This window comes from Puma concolor, chromosome D4 (assembly GCF_028749965.1).
Source record: "Puma concolor isolate L17-30 chromosome D4, mPumCon1.1.hap2, whole genome shotgun sequence".
In the NCBI taxonomy this organism is placed as follows: Eukaryota; Metazoa; Chordata; class Mammalia; order Carnivora; family Felidae; genus Puma; species Puma concolor.
In genome coordinates, this window is record NC_141679.1 from 75,890,624 (window position 1) to 75,910,344 (window position 19,721).

General features: G+C 41.2%; 1 long non-coding RNA gene across 1 annotated transcript; it reads left to right on the plus strand.

The window, feature by feature from the left end:
- The first annotated feature begins 11,788 nt into the window (after positions 1–11,788).
- LOC147575016 (uncharacterized) lies at positions 11,789–14,418 on the plus strand. The gene is made up of 2 exons (XR_015243336.1): positions 11,789–12,225; positions 13,013–14,418. It is a non-coding gene; the product is annotated as an uncharacterized LOC147575016 (long non-coding RNA).
- The last annotated feature ends 5,303 nt before the right edge of the window (positions 14,419–19,721 follow it).

Sequence of the window (19,721 nt, forward strand, 5' to 3'; positions counted from 1 at the left end):
TGATTGTGTAGGCATTCTTGAAATGCACTTAGCCTGAGGGGAGGGAAGATTAATACCTGTCATGGGATGAAGGTAGGGATAGGGCTCAAGGCATGCTTTTATGACAATCCTTCTCTAATGTCCAACTTAAATCATTTATTCCTTTAAGGTAGGTTATAAGTCACCTCCTTTGCCAGCCCTACATAGATGAGCAAGCATCTCACTTTGAAATCTCTAAATCTTTGACTCTTATCATTTTTGGGACCTAGCTGAAAATGAGGCAGCATCCCATTGAAATATCCTGTTACTCTTCCTTCTTTTCTTCCTTCCTATTTTTATCATGTAGCCTTCTGAAAATATTGCATACCCTTCAGTTATATGACATGCCCTCTGTTAGATGTTGAGGATATTAAAAAAAAAAAAACACAACAAATGCACTATTATAATACAGTGTGATGAATAACATTATGGAAGAAAATGGGATTCTATAGGAAAATAGAGGAAATGAAACCAACTCTGGTCTGTAGCACTGGATAAGGCTACTATTCTCTAGAAAGCCTTGTCCACAGTGAAACTTCAAAAAATAATGGAGGAAAGGAAGCATTAGGTAGAATGGGGAACACACGCATAGGCTGGAAGGAAACACAAAGATGGTGCATTCCAGACACTAAAAGAAATTCAGTTTAACTAAAAATTTTTCTGAGAGACAGGTAGGTGGAGTGTGAGATGAGATTAGAAAGAAAATTTAGATCATAAAAACCTACGAGGAGTATAACAGAAACATCTATGCTTTTGAGGAAGTGAGCCTGTCTACACGGTGTAAATGATTTGAAGTACATATGGTTATGTTTCATTTCAGAGGATCTATTACATTCATCTTGATTAGAATTGGGAGCTTCTCCAGTCTCCACAACCATATTTCTCACATATCATCTTGTTCTTCCATTAATTTGGCAAGCATGCATTGAGTCCCAGCTCTGAGCCAAGTCATATACCAGAGCCTAGGGATTCATATATGAATGAGACATATTCTGTCCATCAAAGCTAGGGGAGAAACAGAGAAGGGAATTAATGGTATCAAACTTGAATTTTATAATAGAGCGTCTACTATTCTAAATTCCATCATCGATGTTTTCCATAGTGGAGGTGGGGAGGCAAGTGGAAGAACATGGAAGAATGAAAATCAAGGTGGTGAACAAATACTTCCAAGAACAGGCGATATGCCTGAGCCAAGGACTGGAGAAGTATATGTGTTAACCAGGTGAGTGATGGGCTGGAGGAAGCACCAAAGACAGAGGTAATATTTGTGAAGAGAGAGGAAACATGAAGGTGTGATGTATTCAGGAAAGTGTAAGTTGCCCAGATTGGCTGGAAGATAGCATGTATGTATGTGGGAGTTGCAAGAGACGTGGCTGGAAAGATAAATAGGAGCTAGACAAGAATGCCTTGTGTGCCTTATTAATAATAAATGTGCATTTTTGTTTTAGTGGAATTCTGAAGAGGTGATACGGTATCTGAGTTTTTGGAGGCATCTTTCTGTATCTGGTCTGTAGCAATGACCCCTACTTATTGCTACTCATGTAAGACATCTAGCTCGTGGAAGGTGGAGGTGGATCGTGGCTCTAGGAGTTACAGAGGAATAGCAAACTTAAAACCATTTGGCAACAGTTTGCTGAGCTTGTCATGTAGAGGAATGTAGCAGGGTAAAATGAACAAAGACGGGAACACAGATCATTCACCAACACAGGCGGTAGTTCATAGAACTTGGAGTTGTGTGTCCCAGGAAAGTGCGGGGCTCAGGAAGACAGGCTGAAACCCAAGTCTGTCTAAAATGATGCTGAGTTGCTCATGTTCTTCTACACAAGGAGAATTAGGGAGCTCAAGTTACCCCATGAAAGGCTGGTGTTCTGAGATGCAAATACAATGGGTTCATTATCTAAAGCCTAGTGTTCTCCAAACATTCTAACTTGGCACATTGTTGTGGCAGTGGAAGCTTTGCCATTAGGAGGTGGTGTGTGTGTGTGTGTGTGTGTGTGTGTGTGTGTGTGTGTGTGTGTTTCTTTTTCCTTCTGTTGTTGTTCCTACCCACTCCCTTTCCTCTTGTCTAGCAACTCCTTGGATGCCAGAGCATTACCTGTTTCCCTTAAGGGCAGGGGCCTAGTTGATCTGATTCTGACTTTCAGTAGTATGTATTTTAGTGTACCTATGTGTATGAATGAATGTGTGTGTGTGTGTGTGTGTGTGTGTGTGTGTATAGACATGATACCCACAGAGGGAAAAACAGTTACATTTGTCTCCTTTCAAATATGTATAAGAAGTATAGTTCAGTAAAAAAAAAAAAAATCACTTGAGTGTCATGATGTTAGTTTGTTAACTTCCTATTTTATTATTCCATCCTTTTAGCTTTAATTCATATGGATATCTAAAGTATATTATATTCTGGAATCAGAATTTAAAATTTCCACAAAGTCTGATTTTTTCTGGCATGAAATTAAATTGAGCTATTATCTTAATGAAGATATGAAAAAGAGAGTTCTTAGAATCTTGTGATCTTCCCACCCTTGTTTCAATTTCCTAATTTTAAATAGATGTTATCTTATGTTCCCTTCATTGTGCCTTTTCTTTCAAGATGCTTAAAGTAAGCCTCCGTTTTAGGTGGTGATATAACGAAATTGACTAGTGTCACCTCTGCTGACGCTGACAACAATGCTTTTTGTGACAACTGTCCCTGGAAGTATTTTCTCCCTCCATGAAGTAAGCCAAACCTATTCCACCATGACATGAAGCATTTGGTCAGATCATATGATCAACTTTGGAGGTTCAGTCCTGTCCTTAAAATGTATCAAGACCACCGAGATCCACATTGTCAGAGTGTGACAAAAACACATTCACCTCTTTCTAACCTGCGTCATGAATCTTCACTTCTCTCCACCTCACAGCTTTCCAACCCTTTTCAGACCCTTGTCTGAATTCGCTGGATTCTTTCCTCTTGCACCAAGCCCTAAGGCCTAAACCCTACATTCTTCATTGCGTATTGATCTCTGATACTCTTCTTTAATGGATCTCTACATTGTTCCAAGGAATAAGTGAGATAATATAAGTAAAGAACTTAGCACAAGCTAAGCACTTGATACATAGAAGAATAAATTTTGCTATCTTATTAATATGTGCCACAGCCTTGGGATGGATTTTAGTAAAATGTGGGCCAATTTAAAACCCTACCCAAGACCATTTATGACTGGAAATCCCTTCAACTGTTTTCCCAATTGGCTATATGTATTTTTTTTTTTTACCCCCATCCACCCCCCTCCACCTGCTCTCTTAGTCTCAATGGGTCACTGTCATGCAAAAACCAGCTAATCTCTTCCCAGTGAGAGTGCTCCCTCCCCAAGACCTCAGAATCTGAATCCAGGTTCTATTACTTACTAGCTCTGTGACCCTAGGCAGGTTGCTTTTTTGTGTCTTCATTTATTCCTCCGTAAAGCAAGGATAATAATAGTGCTTGTCTCATAAAGCTGCTGCAAGGATTAATTGGGTTAAAATGTGCAAAACAATTAATAAACTATTTGGCCCAAGGAATCGTCATATGAGGGTCTATTACTGCTGGCATGATTCTCCCTGCCTTTAGTCCAGAACTCATCTGAAGCTCCAAAGAAAGGAAAATTACACAATGAATTTCATGATAGGAGAAATAATCTGTAGGGCTACACATCTATCCACAACGATGGTCAACTGCATGCTATTATGCAAAGAACAGTCTACTAGTATTTTGTAGTATTGAAATAAAATGGGATTTGACCTTATCTTTGAGAAACAAAATGTTCATTAACATATTGGATCTCCTTCTGCCCCCCCACAGACAAAGGCACAATCAGCCCTCAAAAGTGAATTTGAAGGTCTACTTTTAGATGAACTTGAAAAGTAATGCATTTATCATTACTTATTATTACAATTATTACAAAATAATTGGAGAGCAGATTCAGCTAGGGTCCCTAATGACATATGAAATGCATGTAATATGTGGTAGACTTTCAGTAAATGCAGCCAGTTCTCAAATAGGATTTGTCATGGTAATAAGAAACTGAATTACTGGGGTGCCTGAGTGGCTCAGTTGGTTAAGCGTCTGACTTCGGCTCAGGTCACAATCTCAGGGTTCATGAGTTTGAGCCCCGTGTCCGGCTCTGGGCTGACAGCTCAGAGCCTGGAGCCCGCTTCAGATTCTGTGTCTCCCTCTGTCTGCCCCCCCGCTGCTTGCACTCTGTCTCTCGCATTGTCTCAAAAATAAACATTAAAAAATTAAAAAAAAGAAACTGAATTACTATTATATAAATGTTAAAGATTAGAGTATATTACATTAAAATCCCAATACAATAATTATATATTTTATATTAATACGATTACCTTCATCACCTTCATTTGATAGTGAAGATAGGTCTTCTATCCCATTTTGCACCTGTAGCTCTCAATTGCATTTAAATAATTCCTCAATACAAGTGATACAAGCAACTTTGATCAATATCAGAATAGCTTTCTAAGAACATGAGACCTGCATTTAAATTTCACAGGTAGTCTTCACAATAGGATGAATAATGGACTTTGCTGCTGTCTCATCTATGTCTCTCTCTGCCTCTGTCTCTCTCACATACACACATACCACACTCTCTTTCTCCTCCTTTTTATGCAACATTAGTTGTGTCTTGAAACCTACACCTGAATAGGAGGTGAAAAGATCTGGACAAACATAAGGTCCTCCTGCATCAATTTCAATTGTTGCACATTTCAATTTCAGTTAAGTCCCAAGGTCATTACAAACTTTCATAATTCAATTGCAGGTATCAAAGAAACACTTCTACATATTTTAAGATGCATTATTTCAAGCATATAAAAACTGTTTTGTCAGCATTTACACTAAGGTGTCTACTTTCAAGTTCTGTAACAAACTTCTTGTGAGAGAGGTTTATCGTACTTGGAGGCTAGCAGAAACTGGAGACCCTCTCCACAGTGAAAATTGCATTAAGTTTGTCTTTAAAGCTCAATTGTCCAAATATTTCTGATTTAATTGCAGTGACAATTCTTTACATTCGGCAATGCTGACAGTAAGAAATCATGAGAGTAGATTGTGAAGCCTATAATTATAGAAATGTAATGCATTAAGATAGTTTTTCTCCATTAGAAGGTATAAAGAGAGAAACCCATAGATCTCTGTTAAGGACTGAAATGTGTCTTCCTTTCACTTTCAAATTCATATGTTGAAGACCTACCCTCAATGTGATTATATTTGTAGGAAAGCTGTTAGGGCTAAATAAGGTCATAAGGGTGGGCTCTGATAACTGGTATCCTTATAACAAGGGAAGAGACACCTGAGAACTTTTTCTTTCTCTCTCTGTGCATGCAAAGAGAAGAGGTCATGTAAGGACATTGTGAGAAGGTGGCTATCTGCAAGCCGTGAAGAAAGCCCCCCCCCCCCGCCCCCAGAAATAACCCTAATGACACCTTAATCTGTATTCCTAGCCTCCAGAATTGTGAGAAAATAAATTTCTGTTGTTTAAGCCACCCAACTTGTGATATTTTATTATCGTAACCTGGGCAGACTGATACAATTTCATTAATTAATCATTTTATAATGATTAATTATACTATTGAAAATTAGGCCATGTGCCAAGTTCTAGGACACAAAGGTAAATGAGACACAGCCCCTTACATTGGATGGGACCCTAAATTCATCTAATTTTTAGTGAGGGAGCAGACTCAGAGACGGGACTATTCATCTCAAGGTCCCAGAGCTAGTCATAGCAAAGCTGGCTACAAATGTGGTTCTCCTAATTAACTTCAGCCTGACATTAGGGCCTGTGCTCTTTTCATGGAAATAAATGGTAACTTCTATTATGACAGGGAAGTATCAAAAATGGCATTTTGGAAAATTCAAAAATCCACTAAAGGAAAACTCATTTGAATCAAAAACTGTTTGTTACAATTTTCGTATCTCCAGTTCTTGGTCTCCGAGCTTGATAATGTCTTTGGGTCTTCAAACTAATTAAAGGGACGTGTTCCTCTCCACTAACTATGGCTAAGCAACAAGGCCTGCTGTCTAGTGGGGAACAGAATTGGAACCTTTAATTTCTTGTCAGCCATGGCACACACCAAATTTCCCCAGAATTTTCTGGAGGCAAAGGCTAACACAGGAAGAAAACCATAGAATTCAACTGGAAACCATTCAAATTTCCTCATTTTTAGCTTTCTCTCAGCAGGCCTCAGTCAAGGAGACCCAGACCACAAAGCTATGGTGTGTATTTTGTATGTCTTCCAAAACAGAGATAATGATGAGGAAGAAGAGTTTTGATAGAAAAAAAGGCAGCATGGAGGATTTTTTTTTTTAACTTAGAGAAATGGGATTCTGAAACTAAGATCTATTAGTGTGTAATTTATATAAGGATGTTAAATCAAAGCAGATAAAGGGAATGGGAGGGTAACAAAGAAAAGAAGCTTTAATTCTTGATGTTTTCTTTGGGTAATGGAAAAAAAAAAGATCTCTGTTTGCCACACAATAATTTATGTTTTAACTAAATGCTGGAGGAGTGGACTTGGGCCAGGAAAGAAGCACAGGTAATATACATTGAACCTGACCTAAAAAGATGGTATGGAACTGTTGCAGATTTAAGAAGAGATTATAATGTCAGACCTCTTAACTGGCTTTTGTTTTGTTAAGAGTGGAGACTTGCATTAGATTACCCTCTTACTGAATGAAACATACTCAAAGTTTTGTGAATTGCACACTGTGCCATAATTTGCTAGTGTTGCTGATACTCATGTTCTCCTTGACGCTTTCCAGCTTCCTTTGCACTGGGGTAGACCATGTGACTCATTTTGACCAATGAAATATGAGTGGAAGTAATGTGGTCGCTGTCAAGGGAAGTGGTCAAGTCTCAAGTGTGCCTCCCCTCAGTCCATCATCCCTGCAGTTGGAAGGACAGGCTTTGTGTTGGCAAAAACATAGGATGGAAAGGGTCAGGATTCCTGAATCACTGTGTGGGGAAGAGCCATCTAAGAGAGCCACCATGCCTACATCAGACCCTTGGAGTAAATGAGAAATAAATTTTCTAAAAAAAAAAAAAAAAAGATGTATGGATTGTACAGAAGCTAATGATGAATACAGGTCGACTAAATGCATCCTCCTCATTTTCTTGCACCTACAGCTCTGATCTTTTCAGATGTTACCCCTCCCCCATAAGGCTTAGGGAGGGTGATCCTTCTTCTTGGTCTAGAAGAAAATCCTTATTAGTCACTTTTTGTCCATTCCCTTTGCCAGGCATTGATTTGGGGTGGACATGAGACCAGATTGTGAAGCTTTTGGGGGGCCCCTGAAAAGGTTTTCTTGTTCCTAAGAAGGAGCAACAGATTGAAATGTTTCCCTTCTGATTAGAGATAAGGAGCTGGGTGGAGGGGTAACACAGCAAATCAACCTAAGGTGGTTTTCTTACTAACATCAGGTCATTTTCTGGGATGCCTGGGTGGTTCAGTTAAGTGTCCAACTCTTGATTTTGGCTCAGGTCATGATCTCATGGTTCATGGGTTTGAGCCCCACATCCAGTTCTGTGATGGCAGTGTGGAGCCTGCTTGAAATTCTCTCCCTCTCCCTCTATCTCGATAAATACATACATACATACATACATACATACATACATACATAAATATTAAAAAAAAAAAAAAGTCAGGTCATTTTCACCATCTAGCTGAAATGTCTAAATACTAAGTAGACTTGACTGGGGGTCCAGAACTGAGGACAGGAGGAGAGGGTTGAAAGAAGAGGACCCAGAAGCAGTGTGGTGGGCAGGGTCAGGGACACAGAGAGACATAGCTCTGAGGACGGTAATGGCCTATGACCTCTCAGAATAGTGGTATCTGCCCTTGACTTTAAGTGACCATAGAGGTGATCATGTCCTTCTGTTACTGCAGAATACTGTGCACTCAACACACTTGTATGGGTGGAGCTTGGGCAATGGAAGAGGAAAAGACAAGAATAAGCAAGAGCAGCATGAGAAGTGGTGACAAGATGGCCAGAGCCATGGGGCAGAAGCTGGGAACAGGAATAAAAAGCAAAAGCTGGATAGAACTAAACTCAGAGTAAGTAAGCACCCCACATCCCTGCAGTCTTCAAAAGTAGGCCAGAGAACAAAGTATTCCATTTGAATGTTAACAACAATAAAGCACTATAACAATGGAAAGCACTATAGATAAGTGGGAAAACACGCAGACACACACACACACACACACACACACACACACACACACCAAACACATTTTGTGCCAGACAGACTGAGTTTGAAATCTTGGCTGTGACACTTACAGGTTTTGTTTCATTTAGTAACTTATTTCACTTTTTGAGTCTCAGAGAAATCTTAGTCATTGTATTTCTATCACTAAGTGTATTTTTTAAAAACTTCAGCATACTTTGTACCATACATATTTGCAAAATCTTGTCTAGAATTCGGAAGATCCACATCTTGACATTTGCTCTGGAACATTTAGATGTTTCCATTAAGTTATCTTGTGTGTAAAACGAGGAGGAACCAGGTTACTTGGAGGCACAAAGGCGACACCCACCTGGTAGGCCCTATTAAAACATGCAGAGAAACTGTTATTGAAATCGTGATACCAATTCAATCTGAGGACTCCTGCTTTGCACGAAGAATGTACTGCTACTTCTTTTCTTTTACAAACACACACTTCACTGCCATTTAGATAAAAATGTGACAAAGTCAGTCATAGTTCCCAGCAAATCCTCGAGCGTTTTCATTTGGCCTTGTATGTGGACTGGCTTTGGGACCTCAGGAGCTGAGAAACATCATTGTTGGAAACTCTGAGAATGCCCTGTCACCCACACAGCTTTGCCCTTTCTGGCTTTTCAGCCTTCCGCCCACCAGCCCCATCTGGCCAAAGCTTTGGTCAGTGTGGGAGAAGAGAAAGGAATCTGTTCGGCTGAGTCATGACCCAGGCCTAGCATATGGTGCAAAACCAATTAAGGCCCTCTTGTCTGTGGCCTGAATCCATTACACAGTGGCATTGAGGGAGGTGAAACCCTGGTTCATTTCTCCCAGTGGCTCCTGTGCCCTTGGAAGGCAAGGGGTTGGAGTTCCTGCTGGTCACAGAAGATGAATAGGGTAAGCAGACAAGGGGGCTAATTGCTTCCACCTCACCCCTGCTGCCTCCCCCAGAAATGTTCTCTGGCCAAACCAAATTCAAGAGCTCCCAGAAGACCCAGACTCCCCAAAGCCAAGAGCAACTCCCACCTCCCTGCCGCCACTTATTGTCCCCAAAGGCCTATCCAGAAGATCTGGTCAGGAAGCCTAAAAATAGTTGAGTGTGTGGTGACAAGCCTTGTGCATTTGCTTTGTAAAAATATTCTGAGCAGGGAAATAAACCTTTCAGCAGCTTATTTTTTCCACTGCTCTAGGGAGCAGCTCCCACTTTCTGCTGCCCTAAGCACTTCCAGTACCTTGTGGGTGGGGGTGGGGGTGGACGGAAGGGAAGGGCAGAACCAACTCAGGACCTGAGGGGGGTTACTCCGCAAAGGGAGAGTATCTTGTCAGAAAACCAGGTGTATGAGGACAGGTGACTTCTAGGATCCAGAGGCAACATCTCTGCACATTCTGAATACAGGAGGAAATGTAACCCCAAGCTCCTGAGTTCTGGCATTCATGGCTCTTCTGGATCTGGCTGTGCCCACCCTCGCAGGCATAATTGGGTCCATCAAATGGAAAGGATAGCAGTTGCCCCACCACATCATGATGCTTCATACCTCATACCTTCCCATACTCTGCTCTTTCTGCTCAGAAGCTCCTTCCCAGCTCTGGACCCTCACTACCACCCCTGACCCCTGTCCAACCTATTCCATTATTAAAATCCAGCCCGGAGTTTGCCTTCTGCTTGAAATCTCTCCTGATGCCCCTCACAGAATATCACTATATTTCCTAAGCAACAATTCTGCCATCATTGCATCGATTACGTGCTGGAGTATTCCCTCACAGGGTTTGTGTTTTATGCATCTTGATGTTTTTGTAGGCTCACATGGGATCTGGCAATAATGAGTGCTGCCAAACAGGTTAATTGAAGAAGTTAAAAACTGTAATATTTCTGCCAAAGAGAAGAAAGAGATCGAACCATTTTTCAGGGAGCTTGGGTAAATCTAGTACCCTGTGGGGTTGAGAATTTATGAAATGCTTATGTCTACTTCTTCCAAGTGGGCATTTGCCTCAGTAAATCACTCTGTTAGTTGTCACAAATAACACAGTAAAGGACTCTCAAACCTCTGAGTTGACAGAGAACTTTAACATCATCTTTTTCCTTTCCAGCACTCCCTTGAGTTAAGATGATATGGTCTTATTTTTACAGGTGAGAAAACAGTTTCCATCCAAAGGGGCAGGAGAAGAGCAGAGAGGAGCTCAGCCTCAACTCAGATTGCCCATTTCCAAGAATTTCTCTTTCCGCAAATGGCCCCAAACTATTGAAAACAGGGGGAAAAAAGTACAAATTTTCTGATAGTTTATTATTATTATTTCCAGAAAATATAAAACCCATGTAAGATTTTTGTGGATCTAAATGCAAGAAAACCACTGACAGATCACACATAGGGGAGTAGAGAATAGGATATGTCCTCACCTGGATCCCTAACTCAGAAGAGTTTGCCTACCCTTCTTCATGTGACGGTGACCCATCAGTGCCACTATCAAAGGTGGGGAAGTGTGATCATCAGAGGTCAGGCTCTGCAGCCAAGCTGTCTAGGCTCCAATTCCAACTCCCCACAACTGTTACTCTCCATGAGGTCTAACACATGTTACTCAAATTTCTCTGTGCCTCAGATTTTTCATCTTTTTTTTTTTTTTTTTAATGTTTATTGAGAGGAGACAGAGAGTAAGCAGGGAGGGGCAGAGAGAGACACACACAGAATCTGAAGCAGACTCTAGGCTCTGAGCTGTCAGCACTGAGCCTGACACAGGGCTTGAACCCGGGAACCATGAGGTCATGACCTGAGCCAAAGTCAGACACTTAACCGACTGAGCCACCCAGGCGCCCCAGTTTGTTCATCTTCAAACTGATGGTAGCAATTAGACCAGAGTAACACATAAAATATTACATGATCAGTGTGACCTCTTATGTGCTGGGTATCACCCTGAAACCATCAGATTCTTCATCTTTCATCCTAGTAACAGCCCATTCAGGTATTACTATCTCTGTTTTACCTATGGAACACTTGTGGCTCAGAAGTAGGTATTTTTCTCAGTGGGTGTTCTGGATTTTGAGTCCTAATATTTCTGAATTTAAAATTCTATGAATATTGTCTCCGTGTCTCTGAAACTCCTGGAAACTGTGCTCCTTTGAGAATGTGCTAGAGGGAGTCACATGGCCTGGATCTATGGGGCTCCAGACAAAGCTGGGATAAGCTGGGATCCCCGAGCTCTTGTCAGCTTCCCAAGACAGAGTTGATGTTGCTGTAGGCAGCATGGGTGTAGCGTGGATAAATACCCAGGGGCTTGGGAGGCAGAGTGAAAATATTTGGAGCCGGCAAGTCTGGTCAATTAATATGTGCTTGTGAGGCAATTTCAAAGCTGAAGGATCTTTTGTAAGTGCCAAGTGATATTAATTATTAGTATGAGGGCAGGTCCTGCCAGCAGAGTAAGAGGTGCCTGAATTTATGTGTATGCATATGAATCATCTTCTGGGATGGTGTGCGTGCCTCTCTAGCTGTGAGGGCAAAATTCAGTAACTGGGTGCCCTTAGGGAGTGAGGCAATAAAGCCTGCACCTCTCCTTTGCACAGTGTAGATAAATGGTCTTGCAGGAGAGAGTTGCTCTCAGTCTTGCCAGAGTCCTGCTCAGAAGGTAAAGGTCTTGTTGGGGCCACCCATAGGGAATGAGTGTGCCAACGCTTACAGACTGGGTTGGATTGGGCAAAGTGGGAGAAGCATGGTTAGTGCTTTGCCAAAGGGTAAAGCAGGGCCATAAATGGGAGAAAAATGAACCCTGAGCTCAGAGACGGAAACGATATACAACTTGTCAGGAAGTAGAGTCCAGCGTAGGTCTGGAAAGTGGTTCAGAAGGGAGTGATGAATGGTGTGAGGGCCTGGCAGCTCTTTGAGCAGCTGGATGCCTCCCGCTTAGTGTAGGGTGAACTGGTCTCTTTAAAGCTCTCAGGAGGGTCAGGCACAGAAGATCTGTGCCTTCTCCAGGTGGATCTCACTTTATATCTCAGGTATGTTTCTAGTATTTTTGGGGGGGGGGGGTGGGATTGAGGAGAGTGGGTAGAGAAGAGTCTAATTTTGGAGGCAGATGATCTAAATTTGAATTTCATAAATGAGCTTTCTGTGGCTGTGAGCCAAGTATTTTTCTTCCTTTGGTAGTCAGTTCCAGATCCAGAAAATGAGAAATAGGCTCAAAATGTTGCCTAGGTGTTCCTCCAGGGTCAACTTTCCATAATTTAGAAAAATGGAAGTTCCTTCTTTTTGTTAATTCTGTAGAACTCAAGGGGTATTTCTGAGATTCCCTGTGGGCCAGTTCAGTCAAGTTGGGGTACCTAGAGAGCAGGGCTGTGTTCAAAAGAACAGGTCTGTTTTAGAGGTTCATTAAAGTTTCATAAGCTATCTTTTGGGGAGAAATGCTGCATACATATACATTTATTTATGTGTATGGTTTATCCCTTTTGTGGGATTTGCTTTGGGTGAGATTAATCCTTGAAAATAAATTTATGGCATGTTATATAGATAACTTTTGCAATATGAGTAATAATCCCCACTTACTGTTTTGGAATATCAAATTTTGTTAATAATAATTCCACTTTATGTCTATGAAGTATGTTAGAGTTTACAAAAGCTAGTTGTTGGCATGATCTTAATGGGGTCCTAAAACCACCTATGAACTAGACCTTTTCTTCTTATTTTTTACTAGCCCTATTGCTTTTTCAATTGTAAAGTGAATACATATATATCAGGGTGCCATGTTAAATATTTAACTTTTTGTTTTCTTCTGGTAAAAAAATACAGAAGCTACCATGGTCATTTTTGGAAGAATTATTCACTTTTGAGACAAGACTGTGACTCCTTTTCCCAAAATGGAAGGAGACGTCTGCCACCAGAGGCAATTGGTGCTCCTTGATAGGAAAAATGAGCTTGGCAAATCTTGTTCTTCTCTGTTATGGTGATCTGGATTGTCTCAAAGAGTTCGGGGAAGGAAGGGGAATGAGCACTTTTATTTCTGCGTATTTACGTGGGAGAAACAAACAAGACTCCTGTGAGAAGTTGCAGAATAGAGAAGAAGTTTGCATAACTGGAGAGCAGATGACTGAGCCGCTATTTTGGACACAGCACACCTGGAAGGGTTTGGTGCTTGGCTCCAGATGGAGCTGGAAAAGCAGAGCTTGGTGATCTCTGGGTCTGAAAACCTAGAGACATTACAGCTACAGGCTTGGGGCTAAGGAAGTAGAAGCTCTATCCTTTGAAGAGTGACCCATACACCCATACAAGAGATCCAAATCAGCCGTGAACCAGTGACATTTTCATAACTCTATAGCAAGCATTAGCAAATGTCTTTTGTAAAGGTCCACATAATTTTTGGGGTTGGAGAGCCACATGGTCTCTGTTGTATTTATTCAACTCTGCCCTTGGAGCACACAAGCAGCCACAGGTGATATGTAACAGAACGGGTGGGTGGCTACATTCTAAAAAGTTTACAAAAGGAGGCCAGATTAGCCTATGAACCACAGTTTGATGATCCTTGCCTTAAGAAAGTCCCAGAAGTAGAATTGCTAAGTCAAAGTGTACATACTTGTCTATATTTTTCTAGGTGTTATCAAGTCACCCCCCAGAAGGGTTGCACCAAATCCTTACATCTCATGCGTGAAAGAATTATTTCCCTCTATGATCCTCAGTTCTCAGTATTTTTAATTTTTAAAAGAACCAAGAAGGAAAAAGTTAATTTCCTTTTCTCACCGAAGGTCACAAGGCAAGGAACTGACAAATTTATGACTAGAATTGTAACTTTAAATTATATTTATATATTGAGTATGGAGAATCTCTGCTACATGTTATTTGGCTATGTGTGGGGAGGAAACCAACAGCAGAAAAGAGAGAGACTATAAAGGATCATGTGAATTGCAGTTGAAAATAACCATCGCCCAATGCAAACTGGTGCAGCCACTGTGGATAACAGTATGGAGGTTCTTCAAAAAGTTAAACATAGGGGCGCCTGGGTGGCTCAGTCAGTTAAGCGTCCGACTTCAGCTCAGGTCACGATCTCGCGGTTCGTGAGTTCGAGCCCCGCGTTGGGCTCTGTACTGACTGCTCAGAGCCTGGAGCCTGTTTCAGATTCTGTGTCTCCCTCTCTCTCTGACCCTCCCCTGATGCTCTGTCTCTCTCTGTCTCAAAAATAAATAAACGTTAAAAAAAATTTTTTTTAAAAGTTAAACATAGAACTACCCTATGATCCAGCAATCACACTAATGGATATTTACCCAAATAATACAAAAAATACTAATTCAAGGGGATACATGTACCCCTATGTTTATAGCAACATTATTTAAAATAGCCCAACCATGGAAGCATCCCAAGTGTCCATAAATTGATGAATGGATAAAGAAGATGTGGTGTACATAATGGAGTATTATTCAGCCATAAAAAAGAATGAAATCTTGCCACTTGCAATGACATGGATGGAGCTAGAGAGTATCATGCTAAGTGAAGTAAGTCAGGCAGAGAAAGACAAATATCATATTATTTCACTTATATCTGGAATTTAAGAAGCAAAACAAATAAGCAAAGGGGAAAAAAATAAGACACAGACAGAGAGACAAAGCAAGAAACAGACTCTTGATTATAGAGAACAAATTGACATTTACCAGAGAGGAGCGAGGTATGGGTAAATAGGTGATGGGGATTAAGGAGTGCACTTGTGATAAGCACTGGAAATGCTGAATCACTATGTTGTACACCTGAAACTAATATAACACTGTATCTTAACTAACTGGAATGAAAACAAATCTTAAAATAGAAACAAATAATAATTAGAGAAAAGAAAACAACCTTTTCCTTCTTCATCACTGAACGGGTACATAGCTTAAGCTGTTACTCTCAAAAGCCGAGCTGCTTAAGATCCTCATTACCAATTAACTACCTATATAAGCTGATCTCTGCAAGAGAAATGTACTGGCTTGAACTCACATGTCCCCTCCCTCTACACATACCTGCCCAATAGGACCTAGGCACCAGACAGAAGAAAACCCATTGGAGCTTTAGGCCAAATCTTTTGGAAACCTCTAGGGTGGATGATATGTTGGCTCACCTATTGAGGTTATCTTTTGTTTTCTGATCTTGCCTATGACCAGACATATGCTAGCCAGAAAGGCGTGATACCAACTGGTAATATGCATTCTTTGAAGACGTACAGATCTGACTGGAATCTTCGCTCTGCTCTACAGTGGCTATGTAGTCTTAGGTATATTTTCCCTGAGCCCATTTCTTCAAATGTAAAATAAACACAATAACACTTCCCTCTTAAGATGTTTGTAAGGATTCAATAATCACATATATGTAGAGTGTCTAGTCAAGTGGGAGGTATTATTTGTCCAATTCTAGTGCATTGCTTGTAAACCTGCGATCTAGCGGATAGAACACTGGGCAGCTAGGAATAGCAGATCTGGTTGCACTGACCAGTTCAGTGGCCAAAGGTTGGCTGGGTTACTAACAACCTGCATGAGGAGTAATTAAAAATGAGGTCCAGGGGCGCCTGGGTGGCTCAGTCGGTTAAGCGGCTGACTTCGGCTCAGGTCATAATCTCGCGATCCGTGAGTTCGAGCCCCGTGTCGGGCTCTGTGCTGACAGCTTGGAGCCTGGAGCCTGTTTCAGATTCTGTGTCTCCCTCTCTCTCTGACCCTCCCCCGTTCATGCTCTGTCTCTCTCTGTCTCCAAAATAAATAAACGTTAAAAAAAAAAAAAAATGAGGTCCATCAGGGTGCCTGGGTGGCTCAGTCAGTTAAGCATCCAACTCGATTTTGGCTCAGGTTGTGATCTCATAGCTCATGAATCTGAACCCCATGTTGGGCTCTGAGCTGACAGTGCAGAGCCTGCTTGGGATTCTCTCTCCCCCTCTCTCTCTCTACCCCCTCTTGCTCACTCTTTCTGTCTCTCTCTCAAAACAAATAAATAAACTTAAAACAAATAGTTTCATCAACTTATTTCAGGAAAATATGATTTATCAAACAAATACTTTTAAGTCCCTACAATGCCAGGTCATGTGTTTCATTCTTAGAATAGAGAAATGAACTTCTGTGCTAGGGAGCCTCACACCATAGAGAGAAATGGAAACAATTAACATGAAACATTTTTAATATAATCTGATAATTCCCTGGTAAAGGTTTAATGAGGGAAATCACGGAATGCTATAGAGGCAAAGAGAAAAAGTCAGATGGCTGGGATGGAGGAAGACTTCTCATAGAGGACATAGAGTTTAAGTCCTATAGAATAAAGATGTGGTGAATATGTGTGTGGGCCTGTGTGTGTGTGTGTGTGTGTGTGTGTGTGTGTGTGTGAGAGAGAGAGAGAGAGAGAGAGATTAAGAGAGAGTAAACACATTCAATAGAGGGAATTCATGGCACATAAAGGTAATTAAATAGAAGTTTTGTGTGCCAGGAGATGAGAGGTGGTAGTTGGAGAATAGCAAAAAAATGAGGTCAATTATGAAAGGTTGGTAAAGTCTTAAAATCTTAATTCTCTGGAAGCCATTGAAAGATCATGTAGGGACTGACAAGATCAGAGTCATACTTTAATGCTTTACGAAGATCTTCTTTGGCTTCAGTACAGAATGGATAGGGTGGGCAAACCAGAGGCCGAGATACCAGTTAGGAGGCTACTGCAGTAGTTTGTGTGAGAGACGGTGGTGGTTGAACGGGGGAAGTACATGGGAAAAGGGGTAAGGGACCTCTACAGTCAAAATTAATTAGGAAAATTGGAAATACTGGGCCTGAGTTTCATGTGGAGGGTGAAAGAGAATGATTCTAATTTCCAAGTGTCTGATTTGGGTTCTGGGTGGTTGGCGGGACCACTCCTTGAGACTGGAAATGTAGAGAAAGTAGAGGCAATGGGTTTAGACCGAATAGAGGCTTCAGCCAGGGAATTCTGGCTTCTGACCCACATTGCCATTGAGGATGGGCAAATCATCCTCCCTCTTTACCTTTAGCTTCTCCAGCTGTATCACAAGAGTATCAGACTCAACAGCGGTTCCCCAGCATGCATCTATAATTCAGTAGGTCTGGTGTGTACTCCAGGAATCAGTATTTCCAGAAGTTTCGCAGGTGACTCTGCTATTCTGCAGGTTTGGAGGCCTATGGATCAGAAGATCCCTGAGGATTCTTACAGCTTAAACATCTCAATGTATTTTTTGCCCAGTTCTTTCCCCTTCCTGCTGACTCTGCAGATGTAAGCTGGCATTGACATCCAGAGTGGCCTCCAGTCACTACATTCCAGCAACCACAGGAGCCTCACTACCGCCCCAAACCCCTCCTGCCACCCACCACACAGGTTGGGCAGGCAGGAGAAGCCAAGATGATTGCCCCTTACGAAACTGGCACTGAGGCCAACTCCCTGCCATGTTTTTTTTTAAAGGACATATCATTAATCTTTCTCCAGGGTACTCTATAATGAATTGCTCCTGTGGTTCACGGAGATGAAGGGTTGGTTTTTTTTTTTCCAAGTATGGTGGTGGTCAATGCAGGAAAGGGGGAAAAAAAAAACCCAACCTTCCTTAAACTCAAAGTTTTAGTAGACAGAACACATCCAAAAATTGAGTTTTACTCTTCCAGTTATGCTCAGAGGACACATTCTCTACCCTCTCTCCTGGTGTTTTCACTGATCCCACTTCCTGTTACAGATGAGCTCAGCAGACACTGCATGTGGATACATGAGGGAAAATAATCCAGCACATCCGAAAAATTCATCAGTGCTTGGCCGTCAACAGGGAGGCTTTAGGTGTGACTTCTTGCAACTTGCAAACGCTAATTGCACTGAGACCTCCAGGCTGGACCAAGAAGGGGATTCCCTTACATCACAAATGAGAACCTTTGGCTGGAGTCAGGCAGTACAGGTCTTTCCCTCACTGCAGGGCTGTGATCAATTCTTGGCTCCCAAATCCAAAATGGATGTGGGAATCTGGTGGGGACTGCAAAGGCCTGGAACATAAGTTGTATATGAAAAGATAAAAGGCAGCAGACTTTTTCAGCCTGAAGGGGGCTATAAGATGCCTTAATTATAGCCTCCCAGTATATAGAGGGTTCTTATATCCTGGATGAGGTAAGCCCACTGGATCCCAAACTGTTCTGCAACAGAGACCGCATTTTACTTCTTTTTTATTCTTTCCGTGATGTCTGGTTCGAAGCTCTGAATGAAGTGGTGGCTGAGGAAGCTGATTCAGCGTGTGTATTCCCAGGTCTCTTTACAGAGCTACACTTTGGGGTCATTCAAACCTAGGTTTGGACTCCTTCACACCAATTATAAGCTGTGACTTTGGCTAAAACAATCTAATTGTGTGTGTTGTGATTTTCCTACCTATAAAATGAGGTTAAAATACTGACCACTCAGATCTATCTTTGAGGGTTAAGAGAGATAAAATATATCTAAAATACCTACTAGAGAGCCTGGTAAATTCATGAAATGTTCATTGAAGGTCTGAAGAGCATTCAAGTAGACTACAGAAGACAGGTAAGTAGGTGATTTGAAGTGGTGATCTGCCTTGGACAGTGTTGGTGTAAGCAGGTCAAGCAGACATGCAAAGGATCCCAGATTGAAGGAACAAGGTAACATCCTTCTAGCCTTGGAAGAACCTTAGCTCTATGACTTGTGACAACTTAGCACTATAGTGGTGCACAAGCAGTGTGCGTGTGTGTCTGTGTGTGTCTGTGCGATGCCTAAGGTCTACTGCTATGATGTATTTCCCTCTATCCTGGAAATACCCTGGGTTTCAATATATGTGAGAGGAGAACCAGCAGTGATTAAGTGCCTTCTATAATCTGAGAACAGAAAGAAAAATAATCACTCCCTTCCTCCTGCTGCTTACTTTTTTAATAGCACAGATGCTCTGAAGTCCTCCCCAGCTAGAATTGTTAATATGTATTCATCACACGATTGATTTTTGAAAAAGGTTTAGAACATTACAGATAAGGTTGGATTTCTTTTTTCTTCCATTATCATCCTTAGAGGCAATCACCAATATGAATTTTGCAGGCCCTAATGTCTATGTTTATTATGAAATGTATCCATATATAATATAGGTAGTTGCTGTTTAAAATGTTTTTTTACACAATGATTTCATACTTAATACTTTTTAACAACTTACTGTCTTCTCCTTTTCTATTCAAGATTGCATTTTTTGAGATACATTCATGTCCACTAGACACACAGGCATAATTAACTCATTTTTATTTTTATTATTAGAGTAAATGTATGAAAATATCACAATTTATTCACCCATTCCCTGTTGAAGGGCGTAAGTTGTTTTTAATTTTTCTCCATTGCAACAAATGTTACAGTGAACAACTTGGATCCTCTGGTACATATGAGCAAGCATTTCTCTAATCTAGAATTGCTAAGTCATTGGGTATGCACATTTAAAATTTCGTTATCTACAGCCAAATTGCTTTCCAAAGTGATTGTGCTAATTTACACTCCCACCAGCAGGGTATGAGAGCTCAGTTTTCTCATGTCTTTA